The sequence below is a fragment of the Poecilia mexicana genome, unplaced genomic scaffold (genome assembly GCF_051168715.1).
Source record: "Poecilia mexicana isolate PSO_F unplaced genomic scaffold, ASM5116871v1 scaffold_9, whole genome shotgun sequence".
Classification (NCBI taxonomy): domain Eukaryota; kingdom Metazoa; phylum Chordata; class Actinopteri; order Cyprinodontiformes; family Poeciliidae; genus Poecilia; species Poecilia mexicana.
Window position 1 is genome coordinate 18575167 of NW_028263378.1, and position 16146 is coordinate 18591312.

General features: G+C 39.0%; 1 protein-coding gene and 1 long non-coding RNA gene across 3 annotated transcripts in view; both read right to left on the bottom strand.

Annotated features, from left to right (window-relative positions):
* The window catches only part of edil3a (EGF like and discoidin domains 3a), a 145139-nt gene that overhangs the window by 61713 nt on the left and 67280 nt on the right, over positions 1-16146 (bottom strand). The window lies entirely within an intron of this gene.
* LOC148157703 (uncharacterized) lies at positions 1726-12351 on the bottom strand. Its single transcript, XR_015764280.1, has 4 exons — positions 8842-12351; positions 5171-5240; positions 4708-4779; positions 1726-2023 (listed from the first exon to the last, which is right to left on the bottom strand). It is a non-coding gene; the product is annotated as an uncharacterized LOC148157703 (long non-coding RNA).

Genomic DNA, 16146 nt, shown 5'->3' on the forward strand with positions numbered 1-16146 from the left:
ACTCAAAATATGAGAACCTGATGCAATGCTGTATTAAAAGGACAAAAGATAATGAGGTGCTTGGCTCCGCCCATGACACCAACAGTAATTATCAGGGCCAATTTTATTTATCAGGACCACAGCATACACATACAAAAAACATACAATTTATGTGCATTAAGAAGTCCAAACATGGAAATATGGACTATAACTGGTCCATATTTCTGTGCAGTGCATCTGTCATCCCATGAGATGTCTGAATCATCTAGGGAATCAGGAACATACTCCTCTTCTGATGATGTCACCTCACTTGAACTTTGTTCTGGACAGACCTGTTGATTAAAAACATATTTTGTATACATTGAAAGCATTTCAGCAAGAATATTTCGGTAACACTTTATTTGAAGGGGGTGAATAAGACTGTCATGACACTGTCATAAACATGACAACACATGTCATGAACATGAATAAGCCTTCATGAATATTTATGACTGTTGTCATAAAGCGTCATTCGGTAAATTATGACACTTTTAATACAAAGTTGACATTATTCAAAATGTCTTTGTTATGACAACTTGACATTAACTAAGAAATCATTACTGTTTAAACTTACCTTTAATAACATGAAGATACCTAATTTTTAAAGTGTAATCAGTAATTCTTTGATAACAAATTTATATCAGTATATGAATACTGAATGATTGTTTCTAAAAAAAAATTAAAATAAACAATGTCTACCTAATGTATGAACCTGTCAAGTTGAGTATTACACAGGATCCATGTGTCTGTGTGCATCTAAATTTAACTTTCATTCTTTTCTACCTCTAATTTCAAAACTCAGTCTTCCACATTTCTACATCTTACATGATAAGTATTATACAAGACCTGTGTGTTTGAAGAGTACTTCATATTATTTTAGTGACTTTATATAAGAATCTAAGTTGGTTGTTGGAGAGCAAAATTACCTCAGCAGGGTTGGTTGAACAGGATCCGCATACATCCATGTCACCAACCTGACACAGTTCATCTTTGGAAATTTGAAATGTAAAGAACACTCAATAAATGTGAGTTTGTTGAAAATGTAGAAAACAGTCCTCCCTATTTCTGCACCTTACATTTTGAGTATTACACAGGACCTGTGTGTATGTGCGTTTCTAAGTGTAATTTTCTATCTTTTCTACTAGTAATGTCAAAACTCAGTTTTCCAAATTTCTGCAACTTACATGATGAGCATTACAAAAGACCTGTGTGTATGTGCCCTCCTAAATGTGACTTTCATTCTTCTTTACTTGTAATTTCAATACTCAGTCCTCCCTATTCCTGCACCTTACATTTTGAGTATTACACAGGACTTGTGTGTATGTGCGCTTCTAAAAGTAATTTTCATTCTTTTCTACCTGTAATTTCAAAACTCAGTTTTTGAAATTTCTGCAACATACCTGATGAGCATTACACAAGACCTTTTTGTATGCATGCTTCTCAATGTACCTTTCATTCTTCTGTACTAGTAATTTCAAAACTCAGTCCTCCTTATTCCTGCACCTTACATTTTGAGTATTACACAGGACTTGTGTGTATGTGCGCTTCTAAAAGTAATTTTCATTCTTTTCTACCTGTAATTTCAAAACTCAGTTTTTGAAATTTCTGCAACATACCTGATGAGCATTACACAAGACCTTTTTGTATGCATGCTTCTCAATGTACCTTTCATTCTTCTGTACTAGTAATTTCAAAACTCAGTCCTCCTTATTCCTGCACCTTACATTTTGAGTATTACACAGGACCTGTGTGTATGTGCGCTTCTAAATGTAGCTTTCATTCTTTTATATGTGTAATTTCAAACCTCAGTTCCCCCCTTTTATGCAGCTTACATATCAAGTGTTACACAAGACTTGTGTGTTTGAACAGTACTTAATATCATATCAAAAACTCTATTTTAGAAAATAAGTTGGTCGTTGGAGACCAAAATTACCTCATGAGGGTTGGTTGAACAGGATCTGCATGAATTCACGTCACCAACCTGACACGGTTCATCTTTGGAAATCTGAAATGTAAAGAACACTTACTGAATATGAGTTTGTTCCCAATTTAGAAAACAGTCCTCCCTATTCCTGCCCATTACATTTTGAGTATTACACAGGACCTGTGTGTATGAGCGCTTCTTTATGCAACTTTCATTCTTCTGTACTTGTAATTTCAAAACGTAGTCCTCCTTATTCCTTCCCCTTACATTTTGAGTATTACACAGGACCTGTGTGTATGAGCGCTTCTAAATGTAACTTTCATTCTTTTGTACATGTAATTTCAAAACTCAGTCCTCCCTTTTTATGTGGCTTACATATCAAGTATTACACAAGACCTGTGTGTTTGAACCGTACTTAACAGTCATCCCCAACCACAGGACCGCGGAGTAGTACGAGTCTGTGGACCAATTGGTACTGGGTCGCACAAGAAAAATATTTACATGTTACGTATTGTCTGAGTCTGGAGGATCCATTATTTTGAAAACCCTTTAACTGGATTCTCTCGGTTACGTCTTGTGCGGCAACATTGAGCCCACAATGAGTAAGAAAGCGATGTCTTTGGAAAGTTTCTTTGGAAAAGCGGAGAAAGACCACAGACAGGAGAGTGGATTTATCCTGAACCTGTAGGTGACTCCCATGTTCCAAGCCCACTCTGCATAATATGCACTGGCTTACTAATGAGGCAATGAAGCTTCAAACTGCTTTGCCATTACACACCAAGCACCCTCTGCATTGGGTGTCATCGTTTCCCAGGTGGGATCATCTCATTGCAGAGAAACAAGCTCAGGACTCCCATTAATTTATAGTTGTGAGTTAAAATTTTCATGAAAATAAATGTTCGTTTTTGTGGCATATTCAAATCTTATTTTGAAGGGATGTGTGAACGTTGCCAGAGCGACCAGAGTCTGAGAGCATTATGGCAGTTATCGAGACGAGAGACATAGAGCTTGTAAGTCTTAAGTCTGGTTCACACGGCATGATTTTAGGATTCAGACGGTTTTCCAAACTTCTGTGACCACAGAGCTGATAAAAGTACAACAGGTTCGTGTGTCCAGCCACATAACAGGAGCAAATCTTGCCATGTGAGCAGGCTTTAGTACAAAATAATGTCACGTTAATTTAATGGATAGCTGAAAAGTTACCGGGTTTATCAACTGTGGTAGCAATTTTGCTCCAACTCCACTCCTCATCATTTCTATGGATATTCTTTGTACAAAATGCTGAATAAACATTCATGCCATTTCCACATATCTTCGATGTCCACCGGACTCATTTGTGCATGTCTGCTCAGCTCTTTGGGATTCCCCTCCATGAGCTACGTCACCGCGCTTTCTGATTGGCTACCTGTCAAGTTCAACAGGTTGAGTTCTAGCTCCCAATCAAGTAAAAACCCTACAAGTTGCTAGAATATGCCTGATTTTAGATCAGAGCAGTCCCAATGTTCCAACGAGTGGATGCGATCATGCCACAGATGGCAGGATGAACAGTTACAATTATCGTGAGCAACGTTCTAAGATTGCTGTAAGGGGAAATTAAGGGTAAAAAAAGAACCCGAGCCTCAGAAAAATTGCCAAGTCTTGACCGGTCCGCGGTGATAAAAAGGTTGGGGACCACTGGTACTCAATATAATTTCAAAGACTTTATCTTAGAAAATAAGTTGGTCGTTGGAGACCAAAATTACCTCTGGAGGGTTGGTTGAAATCTGAAATGTAAAGAACACTCACTAAATGTGAGTTTGTTCCCAATGTAGAAAGCAGTCCTCCCTATTCCTGCAGCTTACATATTGAGTATTACACAGGACCTGTGTGTATGCGTGCTTCTCAATGTAACTTTCATTCTTCTGTACTTGTAATTTCAAAACTCAGTCCTCCCTATTCCTGCACATTACATTTTGAGTATTACACAGGACCTGTGTGTATGCATGCTTTTCAATGTAACTTTCATTCTGCTGTACTTGTAATTTCAAAACTCAGTCCTCCCTATTCCTGCACCTTACATTTTGAGTATTACACAGGACCTGTGTGTATGCATGCTTTTCAATGTAACTTTCATTCTGCTGTACTTGTAATTTCAAAACTCAGTATTCCCTATTCCTGCACCTTACATTTTGAGTATTACACAGGACCTGTGTGTATGCGTGCTTCTCAATGTAACTTTCATTCTTCTGTACTTGTAATTTCAAAACTCAGTCCTCCTTATTCCTGCACCTTACATTTTGAGTATTACACAGAACCTGTGTGTATGCGTGCTTCTCAATGTAACTTTCATTCTTCTGTACTTGTAATTTCAAAACTCAGTCCTCCTTATTCCTGCACCTTACATTTTGAGTATTACACAGGACCTGTGTGTATGTGCGCTTCTCAATGTAACTTTCAGTCTTCTATACTTGTAATTTCAAAAGCCAGTCCTCCACTTTTATGCAGCCAACATATGTAGGATTATACAACACATGTGTGTTTGAACAGTACTTCATATCATTTCAATTACTTTATTTTAGAGAAAAAGTTGGTCGTTGGAGACCAAAATGTGCACTTCTAAATGTAATTTTCATTCTTCTATACTTGTAATTTGAAAACTCAGTCCTCCCTTTTTATGCAACCAACAAATCTAGTACTACACAACACCTATGTGTTTGTACTCTACGTAATGTCATTTCAATTACTTTAATTTAGAGAATAAGTTGGTCATTGGAGACCAAAATTACCTCAGGAGGGTTGGTTGAACAGAATCCACATGCATCCATGTCACCAGCCTGACACAGTTCATCTTTGGAAATCTGAAATGTAAAGAACACTCACTAAATGTTTGTTCCCAATATAGAAAACAGTCCTCCCTATTCCTGCACCTTACATTTTGAGTATTACACAGAACCTGTGTGTATGCGTGCTTCTCAATGTAACTTTCATTCTTCTGTACTTGTAATTTCAAAACTCAGTCCTCCTTATTCCTGCACCTTACATTTTGAGTATTACACAGGACCTGTGTGTATGTGCGCTTCTAAATGTAATTTTCATTCTTCTATACTTGTAATTTCAAAACGCAGTCCTCCCTTTTTATGCAGCTAACATATCTAATATTACACAACACATGTGTGTTTGAACAATACTTAATATCATTTCAATTACTTTATTTTAGAGAGTAAGTTGGTCATTGGAGACCAAAATTACCTCTGGAGGGTTGGTTGAACAGGATCCGCATGCGTCCACATCACCAACCTGACAGTTCATCTTTGGAAATCTGAAATGAAGGGATGTACACTGAATGAGTCCATACTTCTCAATAGAAAAATGAAGTCCACCTACTGTATGTGCTTGTCCACTTCTTGTTTTCAACTATAATGAAACCCTGTACTACAACTTGACATATCCTTCAAATATGTCTTCAGTGCTACTTGAATGATTTTTGATAGTATTTTCACACTTATAAGCACCTTTCTTCTCCATGGCCAGTCAAAATCACCATAATTATAAGTGATTTCTTCCCCTGAACCAATATATTTGAGTGCAAATAAACAGATGAGGTCTTCCATCCACTCTTTTAACTTTCATTTTGCTGTTTGGGTTCATCTGATCATTTACCAGCCTCCCCAATCATCCATCCTCTCTAGCAACATCAACACTAAAATATTAAGTATGAAAATAAGAATAATTATACCATGCAAGGGAAAGGATTTTGCATATTTGGTGTTTGCATGTCAGAAGGATATTCCTCTACCAACTAAAACTACTTTTACTGATGAAGCTGAAAATGTTTACATCACTGTATTTAGATGTAAAATAAAAACACAACAACCTTGAAACAGTCGCATACCAAAGCTTTTGTCCATTGAAGTTGAAATCAAACATAAGAACCTCGAGTGTATCATGGTAAACTTTCAGTCGGTTTTCTTGTTCCTTTCTACTTATGACTTCTCTGTACTCAATAAGGAAATCTGCTTTTTGAACACACCCCAACCTGTAGGTACACATAATAAGTAGGATAAACTTTAAACAATGCAGATATATCAAATAGTAGCAATTGAAATTAACATTTTTCAAAATCAGTTAATTGATCTAATTGGATGTCTTTCTGTGGTTACTTAAACATTTTTTGTCAACTGAATGCAACTCATTATTTTGTACTTGTAATTTCAAAACTCAGTCCTCCATATATTTGTTGAGGACAGTTACAAGTACCTGGGAATACCACAAGCAAATGGCAACCTCGATGAGGTCACAAGGAAAGGAGCCACAGTCAAATACCTCCAATGAATAAGGCAAGTCCTGAGAAGCCAGCTCAATGGCAAGAACAAGATCCATGCAATAAACACCTATGCCTTACCAGTAATCAGATACCCTGCTGGAATAATTAGCTGGCCAATGGAAGAGATAAAGGCCACGGATATTAAGACTTGGAAGCTACTAACCATGCATGGAGGGTTCCACCCCAAATCAAGCACCCTGAGACTGTACACAAGCCGTAAGGAAGGAGGCAGAGGACTAGCAAGTGTGAGAGCCACTGTCCAGGATGAAACATCCAAGATCCATAAATACATCAAGGACAAAGCCTCAACAGACGATGTGCTCAGCGAATGTCTCAGGCAATGGGGAACAGAGGACGAGGTGCTAGAGGTACCATCATGGGAGGACAAGCCCCTACATGGGATGTACCACCGACAAATAACTGAAGTGGCTGATATCAGGAAATCCTACCAATGGCTGGAAAAAGCTGGACTCAAGGACAGCACAGAGGCCCTCATCCTGGCTGCCCAGGAACAGGCCCTAAACACCAGAGCAATAGAGGCTCAGATCTACCACACCAGACAAGACCCAAGGTGTAGGTTGTGCAAGGAGGCCCCTGAGACAGTCCAGGACATAACAGCAGGGTGCAAGATGCTGGCAGGGAAAGCATACATGTAACGACATAACCAAGTGGCGAGCATAGTGTACAGAAACATCTGTGCAGAATATGGACTGGAAGCCCCAAGATCGAAGTGGGGAACACCCCCAAAGGTGGTGGAGAATGACCGAGCTAAGATCTTGCGGGACTTCCAGAACCAGATAGACAAGATGGTAATGGAGAACCAACCGGACATTGTGGTGGTGGATAAAGAACAGAGGAAAGTTGTTGTGGTGGATGTAGCAATACCAAGTGACTACAACATCAGGAAAAAGGAGCATGAGAAACTGGAGAAATACCAGGGCCTCAGAGAGGAACTGGAAAAGACCTGGAAGGTGAAGACCACAGTGGTGCCTGTGGTCATCGGGGCCCTCGGGGCAGTCACCCCCAAACTGGAGCAGTGGCTAAAACAGATCCCAGGAACAACATCAGACAGCTCAGTCCAGAAATGTCCAGTTCTAGGCACAGCCAAGATACTGCGCAGAACCCTCAAGCTCCCAGGTCTCTGGTAGAGGACCCAAGCTCAGAGGATGAAAGAGACCACCCACGGACGATGAGAAGGATATATATATATATATATATCCATGTTTTCATGGATATATGGATATATATATGGATATATGTGCCTTACCAGTAATCAGATACCCTGCCGGAATAATTAGCTGGCCAATGGAAGAGATGAAGGCCACAGATGTTAAGACTTGGAAGCTACTAACCATGCATGGAGGGTTCCACCCCAAATCCAGCACCCTGAGACTGTACACAAGCCGTAAGGAAGGAGGCAGAGGACTAGTGAGTGTGAGAACCACTGTCCAGGATGAAACATCCAAGATCCATAAATACATCAGGGAAAAAGCCTCAACGGACGATGTGCTCAGCGAATGTCTCAGGCAATGGGGAACAGAGGACGAGGTGCTGGAGGAACCATCATGGGAGGACAGGCCCCTACATGGGATGTACCACCGACAAATAACTGAAGTGGCTGATATCAGGAAATCCTACCAATGGCTGGAAAAAGCTGGACTCAAGGACAGCACAGAGGCCCTCATCCTGGCTGCCCAGGAACAGGCCCTAAACACCAGGGCAATAGAGGCTCAGATCTACCACACCAGACAAGACCCAAGGTGTAGGTTGTGCAAGGAGGCCTCTGAGACAGTCCAGCACATAACAGCAGGGTGCAAGATGCTGGCAGGGAAAGCATACATGGAACGACATAACCAAGTGGCGGGCATAGTGTACAGAAACATCTGTTCAGACTGGAAGCCCCGAGATCGAAGTGTGGAACACCCCCAAAGGTGGTGGAGAATGACCGAGCTAAGATCCTGTGGGACTTCCAGATCCAGACAGACAAGATGGTAATGGCGAACCAACCGGACATTGTAGCGGTGGATAAAGAACAGAGGAAAGCCGTTGTGGTGGATGTAGCAATACCAAGTGACTACAACATCAGGAAAAAGGAGCATGAGAAACTGGAGAAATACCAGGGCCTCAGAGAGGAACTGGAAAAGACCTGGAAGGTGAAGACCACAGTGGTGCCAGTGGTCATCGGGGCCCTCGGGGCAGTCACCCCCAAACTGGAGCAGTGGCTAAAACAGATCCCAGGAACAACATCAGACATCTCAGTCCAGAAATGTGCAGTTCTAGGCACAGCCAAGATACTGCGCAGAACCCTCAAGCTCCCAGGCCTCTGGTAGAGGACCCAAGCTCAGAGGATGAAAGAGAGGGTGAGAAGGGAATTTTTTTTTTAAATTTTATATACATACGCTTCTATTGTATTTTGAGCAGTTGCTTGTCTCCTTCGGAATAAGAAAGATGTTCTGATTATAATGATCATCGATCATGATCTATGCTAATAATGTGCAGTATAAAAATAGTTTAAAAGTGAAAAAGTAAAACAAAAGAAAAAAAATGATCATTTAATAAACTCTGGAATCCTGTGCATAATATAGTCACAACTCACCTTTAAATGAATTGAGGTATTTTACATCAAATCCTTCATCTTCACCTAAGGAGCAATAACTGGAATCATGTTTGCTCTCTGAGACCTTGTTGTTGACATCTCCTGCAAAGATCAGAGAATACAACATGATACTGTACACCAGGGGTGTCAAACTCCAGGCCTCGAGGGCCAGGGTACTGCAACTTTTAGATGTTTGTCTGGTCTAAAACACCTTAAGTATATGACTGAATTAGCTTCTCAGTGCAATCAAGTTGATGACCACCCCATTTTATCCAGCCATGTGGCATCAGAAACACATCTAAAAGTTGCTGGACACCAGCCCTTAAGACCTTGAGTTTGACACCCCTGCTGTACACAATATGATTTGATGTTATTGTATGTGAAAATGTACTGAAGTACACAGTACTACATAATTGACTTTCTATTGACAGATTCTCAAAATCTTCAAATATTAAAACATTATCTTAATACTAATGATTATTACCTAGGATCATTTGTGCCTGTGAAATAATATCACTCACTGATATACAGAAAATGACCAAATACAGTTTTATCTAATTCTGGAGTGAGCCACCTTCCCTTTAAACTCTGGTACACTGACTAACATGGTTGGTAATTACTAGCTAAAATGCTGCAAATCAAATGCTTTGGTGTATCCAAGCATCAAGTAACCTACAACATTCAGCAAAATTACAAAACTATATGTACTTAAATGTCTTAAGAGATTCTGTATGAGTCTTACCTCTTTCTCCACGCAAAACAAATGAAACAAGTTCAATTAATACTAATGGCTTGCACCTGGACTTGACGGATTGTACCACGTTGACAGAGGAGGAGGGGTACAACAAAAGGATTATTCCATTTTGTTTCTGAAGCACACAAGGTCTGATTTTTTTCAGGAACAAGAAAATTTTGAGTAATATTTTGTAACTTTCATTCAATATTTCAAAGTTAAATAGTTTATCATACATTTTTCTTTAATTAAGAGGCAACAGTTAGATGGTATCTCCCACCAGCAATGTTGTCACTTCCTTTAATCATTTCTGTTCAATCAATTAATCATGTTTATTTGTATAGCACATTTCAGCAGCAGGGCAGTTCAAAACACTTTATATCATAAAAACAAAAACTGTTGTCTAATGGCAGACACAACACCTGCAGAAAAAGATTGGCTGATGTACCTGCCAATAGACAATTTAGACTACCTAGACAATCTGCATGTATGCAGAGTAGAGACATTGAGATAACGACAAAATATCAATCTTTAAATTTTTGTCTTAACAGTAACATAAATAATCATGATATTTTTGGCACTTTAAATATTTTTTAAATAAACGATTTTTATTTTTATATTTCTAATTCTGTATTACTCCATGACTGGTTATCCCTTCTTTCAAATTCAAAAATACTTCATTGATCCTTGGTCTTCACAGTATATTAGCAGTTCCCAAAGGTGTGCTTCTCTGTATCAAGAGGTCTGATCTATCTCCAGGTATTTGTTTGAGCCAGTCTTCCAGTTTAGGGGTCATTACCCCAAGGGTTTCAGTGACCACAAGCACTACTGTTGCTTTCACCTTCCACATTTTTTGTAATCTCCTAAGACCCAAACTCTCACATGGAGTGCATTATTAATTCATCTATGGGCTGATTGGGACCTAATGATTCCAAAAACAAAGAATTATTGTTTTACATGATATGTGGACAACATTTTTCTCAGAAAAATACTTATTCATTTTAAATCACCATGTTTAGCACCATGGTAAATATATGCAGTTGCTAACTTTTGTAAACTTACACAACAAAAGAAACACTGAACATCTTGAGTCTAACCTGTAATGTGTTATAATCTTCCACCACCACCAAGTCATAAAATAATGGCCTAACATGTGGACACCAGACCCCATCTAGAGCAAAATTTAGTATTGTGGACTAGACAGCCCAAAATAAGTCAACCACTCAAGTTCTAGGAGGATGATGGGGTTTTTTAGCCTTTGGTATTTCTCTAGTTTTTTTCTGTACCTTCTGTTCATTCAGGATAGCTACATCATAACAACTGCTTTGCTCTGCTGCTCAATGATCACCATGTTCAGTTGGTTTGCTTTTCCCATTTTGTCTTCCTGTATATGGAAGGCCCACAGGATCTTAGCTTGTTCGTTTTCTACCACTTTGTGTGGCATTTCCCATTTTAACGAGGTGTGTTCAAGGTTATATTCCCTTCAGATGTTTCTTCACACTATACTGGGTACTTGGTTGTGGCGGTTGTGGTTCTGTCATTGGACTTGCCTTACTATTTGTACAGTGGCTTTCTAAAGTATCCATAGCCCTTGAACTTGAATTTCCAGTTTTGTCACAACTGGAAATATATTTTCACAGAATTTTATGGGAAAGACAAACACAAAGTGGTATATACTTGTGAAGTAGAAACAAAACTAAACATGATTCATAACAGTTTTTACAAATAAAAGCTAAAAAGTGCGGTGTGCAAAAGTGTTCAGCCCCCTTTCCCTGAATGCAGCCAATTGCCTTCAGAAGTTGCCTGATGACTGCAAATGGTAAAAAAATTCAACTCCTCTATGACTGCCTCAAAAGTTGGCTAAGAGAATATTGGGGAACAAACAGCATCATGAAGTCCACGGAACACACCAGACAGGTCAGGGATAAAGTTGTGGAGAAGCTTAAAGCAGGCTTAGGCCATCTCACAGAGTACTGTTCCACGAATCATCTGGAAATGGAAAGAGCAAATCACACAGCTGTGAACCTACCAAGAAAAGGCCATCCACCTAAACTTACAGGCTGAACAAGAAGAGCACTGATCAGAGATACAGCCAAGAGGTTCATGGTGGCTCTGGATGAAATGCAGAGATATTTCTGAAATGCAGTATAGTATAACTATTAGTCATGCACTGCAAAAATGTGGTTTTATGGAAGAGTGGCAATAGAAAAGCCATTGTATAAAGAAAACTATAAGAAGTCCCATTTGCAGTTTGCCAGAAGCCATATTGGGATACAGCAAAAACGATAAGACAAGACCAAAATTTAACTTTCTGGGAAAAATGCAGAGCACTATTTGTAGTGGAGAACAAACACTGCACATAACTCTGAACACACCTTCCCCACTGACAAAAATGGTGGTGGCAGCATCATGCTCTGAGGGTGCTTCTTTTCTTCAGGGACAGGGAAGATTGTTAGAGTTGATTGTAAGATGGATTGAGCCAAATACAGGGAAATCTTGGAAGAAAACCTGAACACTCCTGAACCTGGAGTCTGCAAAAGACTTGAGGCTGGGGCAGAGGTTCACCTTCCAGCAGGACAATTACCCTAAACATAAAGCCAGATCTACAATGGAATGGTATAAATAAAAACATATTTCTGTGTTAGAATGGCAAAGTCAAAGTCTAGACATAAACTCAGTGGAGAATCTTTGGCAAGATCTGAAAACTGCTGTCAAGTCAATTTTATTTGTATAGCACATTTCAGCTGCAAGGCAGTTCAAAGTGCTTTACATCAAAGGACTAAACAGTGATAAAATTAACATACTTTTACCGTAAAAAAAGAAAAACATAGAAATTAAATTCAAAGTAAAATCAAAATTAAAATCATATACATTAATTATATTGATACATGTACCAATGATTAAGATTTAGAAACAACTGTAAATTGTTGTTTTTTTGGGGGTGGGGGTGGGGGGGTGTTGCCTTGATTTAAAGGAATTCAGCTGTGTTGCAGTTTTCTGTAAGTTTATTCAAGATTTATGGTGCACTGAAGCTAAGTTCTGCTTCAAAATGCTTGGTTCTGGTTCTGAGGATGCAGAGCAGACCAGAATCAACAAACTGTTAGCAGTAGTTTGGTGAAAAAAATGGCTCTCTTATGGTTTATATTTATTTTAATCCACACACTTATTCCACACACGTATTATTCATAATATTTTAAATAAAAAATATTTGATCAAAAATATATATTAATTTCTGTATATTTTTAGGTGCCACATACACCTTTTGTCCAATGTAAGGTTGGACAAAAGGTTGGGTTTAGGCATCCAACTAACCTTTATAAAATATTCAGTCTTATAGCACAGAGTAATCATATTTCCAACTCATCCCCAGTGTAAGAGTTGGCAATTTACACACAATTCATGTGTGTAAACAGCGACGTGAATTAGAAAGACACTGTAGTAATTAGCGGGACCTTCCGGCAGACAACCAATCAGAACAAGAGCTTGTGTGAATATTCATAAGGTCCTGCTATTACACAGAGTTGCCACCGGGGGCACTGTGGCGATACACAAATTATACACAAAATCTGGTTTATGTGTATTAAACGGACATCTCGTTTTTTTTGCATTTTTGGGGTTATTGGACCAATAGAAACCTTTCTACGCTTTTAGATTTTTGTCAAAATTAGCAGGACACCGCCCCTGTCCCGTTAATTCAAAATGTCCTGCTAGTGTTGCGTGTATTCTGACGAAATGTCCTGCTAAACCACATATACCAACACACACACACACACACACACACACACACACCAGCAGACAATGAAACTGGCAGCATAGAGAGCTGTAAGAGAGCTTTAACCATGCAGGGAAGTCTAGAGTGAGAGAAGAATGGAACAATGAAAACAACCGCAGCACAACTTATCCAGCTGCTAAAACTGTAGGGTCTTAGTCAACAGGAAGTCTTAGGAGACACTGAGTAATGTCTGAAGAGAGTCCAGGGAGTATCCACTATAGACTGTAGGAGAAGTAAGAGAATATCCAAATGGATATAGTGTGTGGCCCTGTATTTGATACATTGTAAGATCATTTTTCCAACAAGTACTGCTGCTCATGGGGCCCAAAGCTAAGGCCCTAAAAGAGGCACTGTTTTTGGGTTATGGGTGAGGTTCATGACTAAAGTATGAACTGAGTTTAGGTTAGGTTTAGGGTAACAGCCAGGGTTAGACTGTAAAAATAAATGGAAGTCAATGAAAAGTCCCTGCAAAGATAGGGAAACAGAATAAGAGTATGCGTGCGCGTGTGTGTGTGTGTGGATGTGTGTGTGTGTACAGTGAGTTGAGAGATGTGTTCATGCATTCCAGCATGGCAAATCAATCTTGCTCCAGTGGTTCATTCTATGTGACTCACTGCTTCCAGACTGGTGTAGGTGGATACACAGGCTTCCTGCTGGAGCTCTGAGAGCCAGCTGATTTTTCAACATCAGATAGATCAACTTAATTTGAACCTCTTCAAAAGTCTGAGTGTTAGCAGCTTTTATTTTTGTACATTCTATCTCTATTGCAATTAAAGGCTTGAAAACATTCATATCTTTGTAGGATCTTTCAAAGCTCTTTGGTCATAAATAAGCCTGCACAATAATCATACTAATGATATGCTGATGTGAATTCCCATACATTCTGACTCACGATACATTTCCTCAATTAAATGTCAAACATCTTTATGCTAAAGAGCCAAAATAAAGCACAAATTAGTTTACATTTATTTTGTCCCCCATTAAATATATATCTACCATTTTTCAACTATAATGAGCAAGCTGGCTGTCAGTTGGGAAGCCTAATGGTGTGTTTGAAGACTGAAGTATTAATTCTAACAGTGCATAAATTTATTTGAGCATTAAATTATTTCACAGAAAATTGCATTTGTAATAACAATATATATCAGCACGTTTCCAGATCTACACGAGTGGCTTTGAACTGCAAGTCAACATAGGTTCAAGACTGCTAGTAATTAGGAAAAGTGTACTCGAAAACTGAGAAACATAATTCTCTCCCATGACAATAAGAATGAATCACTTAAATACCTTATGCATAACTTTGCAGCATGAGAAACACATCCTAGAATCTCAAATGTGAATGTATACTCTATCAAAAGGGCCTATAGAACAAATAGAAGAGGACTTGAATTGTGCCACCACTTGTGCTTAAACTGGATGTTAATCTAGAGATGCTCTGTGCCACAAAGAAGACTGGATTTACAAACACCCTTTGGCCAAAATATTTTAAATCAGGGAACCTGTGTCTAATTCAAATGATCTGCAAGTCTGCAAGATTATGGGTTTCCTAATCTGCCAATCGCTTGCTTCAGTGGGAGAAAGCCATACCAGCCACAGCAGTGGTTCAGCTGCACCAGACCCAAGTCCAGCTCAGAAATGATACTCAGATGAGAATTTTTTAGTATTATTATTGATTTAGTCAAAGGGTAGTGCTGAGGTAATGTTTTCCTCAGTATCCTTGTTGATGAGCAATTATAGGAGCTGGACAGGAGAATGAGGGTGCTTCACACTATTCATATATGGTGATGGTGGCAAGCTCCTGGATTGCAGCCACAGCTACCCTGGGACGGACTCACAGGAGCAAGGTTGCCATGAACGGGTATGACTGGGTCGTCTGAACACCACCAGCAGGCAAGATTGAAGTGTCTTGCTCAAGGACACAACAACTGAGATATATGAAGTAGAGATTCAAACAGGTTCAAACAGGTAACCCACCAATTACAGGATAAACTCCTACCATTTTTTAAAAATATGATCTCTGCTCGCTGGTGCAAACAACCAGAGCCGGAGTAAAATAGGGACGGGGCGACCGCAGCCACGCCCTGTAGTGCAAAAAGGCCTTAAGTGAGCTGCCTAAGCAATTTTTCTTCCAATTTAATGTTCTTGAAACCGTTCAAAGTTTTCCACAGTTCAATAGAAAGATAATCCAGGATTATTTGAACTAGTTATAATGTCCTTCAAAAACTGCCTGAAAATTATTTGCAAGTATTTTGTAATAGACTATTCTCAAGCATTGTTTTAATGAAAGTTAAGTCAGTCCTTGTTGCAAAACAAAATAACTTCTTCATATTTCAATACACCTTTTTAAGCATGACCTGGTCCATTAGAGTTTTGTGGTTGAGTTCTAACTCATACACCAATGATGACATTCAGGATGTTTTTATTTATTTAATTTTCTGACAGTGATTCAATAGATTTGACTTGGAGGAATCGGATTACATATGCATATGTTACTTGATCCTTTATATGTGCTATTTCATTTTGTTCCATCACATAAAACTCTAAACAAATATGTTTGTGGCCCTATGTGATCAAATGTGAACAATTGTTTAGAGACTTTTTAACTGTGCTGCATAGTGGAACGTTTGGGACCACGCGAAACAAGTTTAAGTAGGTATTTCCAATTTGATTGACTGTAAGTGTGTGCCTCCAATAGGCTTGCTCTCATTGGCTGTGGTAGTTCTTACTATGCTAACAACAAAAATCTGAAATTCTGCAGGTGAAAAACAAGGGTCTTTTTTATTTTTTTTTTTCCTGTACA